The sequence below is a fragment of the Coenobita brevimanus genome, chromosome 18 (genome assembly GCF_032717465.1).
Source record: "Coenobita brevimanus isolate Jiangsu-jjx chromosome 18, ASM3271746v2, whole genome shotgun sequence".
NCBI lineage: Eukaryota > Metazoa > Arthropoda > Malacostraca > Decapoda > Coenobitidae > Coenobita > Coenobita brevimanus.
This window is the reverse complement of record NC_136971.1, coordinates 33,386,218-33,388,885: the sequence shown is the minus strand read 5'-3', so window position 1 is coordinate 33,388,885 and position 2,668 is coordinate 33,386,218. Positions and strand designations below refer to the sequence as shown.

At 45.5% G+C, this 2,668-nt stretch overlaps 1 pseudogene; it reads right to left on the bottom strand.

Moving 5' to 3' along the window:
• Positions 1–1,712: 1,712 nt before the first annotated feature.
• On the bottom strand, positions 1,713–1,832 carry LOC145391578 (5S ribosomal RNA; annotated as a pseudogene).
• Positions 1,833–2,668: the final 836 nt, after the last annotated feature.

Sequence of the window (2,668 nt, the reverse complement as noted above, 5' to 3'; positions counted from 1 at the left end):
TCTAGGAGAAGAACGATAGCTGTCTACAACAGCTGCTATAGAACGACCAGAAAGGAAGCTAGAGATGAAGGCACAGATAGAAGGATAGAAACTGTAAGAGGGCAGTTTGGAAATTAAAGATTTATGCCAGACTCGATCGAAAGCCTCTGAGATGTCAAGTGCAATGGCAAAGCTTTCGCCAAAGTCCCGAAAGGAGGATGACCAGGAGTATGAAAGGTAGGTGAGAAGATTGCCTGTGGAGTGTCCCTGTAGGAACCCATCCTGACGATCAGAAAGAAGGTTGTGATAGGAAAGATGCTTTAAAATTTTTCTATTAAGAATAGATTCAAAAACTTTTGAGATACAGGATGTTAAAGCAACTGGACGATAGTTAGAGGGTTGGGAATGGTCACCCTTTTTTGGGACCCGCTGAATGAGAGCATACTTCCAGCAAGAAGGAAAGGTACAAGTTGACAGACAAAGGCGAAAGAGTTTGCCTAGGCAGGGTGTAAGCACAGAAGCACAGTTCTTGAGAACAACAGGAGGGACTCCATCAGGCCCATATGCCTTATTAGTACTGAGGCCAGCAATGGCAGAAAATACATCAGCTGAAGAAACTTTAATATTAGCCATGAGGAAGTCAGAGGTGAAGTGATGGAGGAACAGCACCGGAATCGTCTAGGGTGGAATTGGAGGAGAAAGTCTGAGTGAAGAGATTTGCTTTATCAGTAGAAGAAATAGCTTCAGAGCCATCAGAGTAGAAAAGAGGAGGGAAGGATGATGAGGTAAAGTTGTTAGAAAGGTTTTTGGCAAGGTGCCAGAAGGAGCGAGAAGAGTTCGAGTTAGAGAGTTGAGAGCACTTTGTACGGATGAAATTATTTTTAGCAGAGCGAAGAACAGACGTAGCACGATTCCGGGCAGAAATGTATAAAAGATGTGATTCAGGGGTGGGTTGGCTCCAGTAACTTTTGTAGGCCCTTTCCTTGTTGTGGACAGCATTAGAACAAGCGTGATTAAACCAAGGCTTTCGTGCATTAGTCAAAGGATAAGAGAAAGGAATGTATGCTTCCATGCCCGAGAGAATAACCTCCGTAATGTGCCAGGCACACCCAGATGGCTCCCGGCCATGGAAGCAATAATCATTCCAGGGAAAATCAAAGAAGTACTGCCTGAGGGCCTCCCAATCCATAGCTCCAAAGTGCCAGAGTCGACGTTTTTTTGGAGGGTCCGCAGGCCGCACCGGAGCAATAGGACAGGTTAAGGTGATAAGGTTGTGATCGGAGGAGCCCAACAGAGAGAAAAGATTAACAGTGTAAGCAGAAGGATTTGTTGTAAGGAAGAGATCAGGTATGTTGGAGCTCTCTCCAAGGCGGTCAGGGATACAGGTAGGGTGCTGTACAAGCTGCTCTAGGTCATTAAGGATAGAAAAGGTGTAGGCTTGTTCACCAGGTGGATCAGTGAAAGGAGAGGAGAGCCAAAGGTGGTGGTGAACATTGAAATCTCCAAGAATGGAGATTTCAGAGAAAGGAGAAATGGATAGAATGTGTTCCATCGTAGAAGTAAGATAGTCAAAGAATTTTTGATAGTCAGTAGAATTAGGAGATAAGTTTTTCATTCATTCATTGCCAGACGCCATGTATCCCAAACGGGGTGGCCAAGGGCTTAGAGTTAATTGTTTTACAGGGAGGGGCACTAATCCTCCACCAACCCCACTTGACGTAGGGAGAACGTTATGCCAACAGCATCTGGTGTTCCCAGGCGGTCACCCATCCAAGTACTAACCAGACCCAACGTTGCTTAACTTCGCTGATTGGACGGGAAGCGGTGTACTCAACGTGGTATGGCATCTTAAATCCAGCGCTTGCAACTGCGTGAGTACAGCAGCTTACCAAGTGAGCCATTTAGGCACCCCCTAGGAGATAAGTAAACAGCATAAATATATTTAGTCAAAGAATGACAGGAAAGCCGAAGCCAGAGTGTAGAGAATTCAGAGGAACCGAGTTCAGGAACAAGAGAGCAAGATAAGTTGTTGCGTATATATATACAACAGCCACATTTGGCTTTGAAATGAGTATAGAGAACGTAGGAGGATACAGAAAAGGGATTGCTGTCAGTTGTCTCAGACAGCTGAGTCTCAGTTAGGAAAAGAAGGTGAGGCTTAGAGAAGGAGAGGTGGTGCTCAACAGAGCAAAAGTTAGAGGAAAGGCCACAAATGTTGCAGAAATGAAGAAGAAGAAAGTCAGACAGTGGTTCCAGGCACCTTGATTCGTCACCGGGAAAGGGGCTGAAGGTGGGGGCATTTATGGTCTCTCCCCCTGGGGACTCCGAGGCTTTGCTATTTCACGCCATTTTTATCTGAAAATTTTGAAAAGGAAGTGTGATGTGTACTGTGCATGTAGTTTGGTGTTGATAGTTGGAGAATCTTGTATTGGAGAGCATGCTGGTCTACTCTCTGTGTTACTGACACACTGAAAAAGTTCAGCAAAGGGGGATGGTTGGGACCTAGTCCCGAGGGCTGATGAAACGGGAGCTCCAGCTCTCCCTGTCATCAGCTTTCCATCCACCTTGGGAGTACTGCCCTGCTCGACTGGTGCTACAGTCTACAGTCTATGCATGAACTGATCATTGTTATTATATGCATGATATTCACTTCAGAAACCATTTTGAGAGGTCATACCAACACCATGTT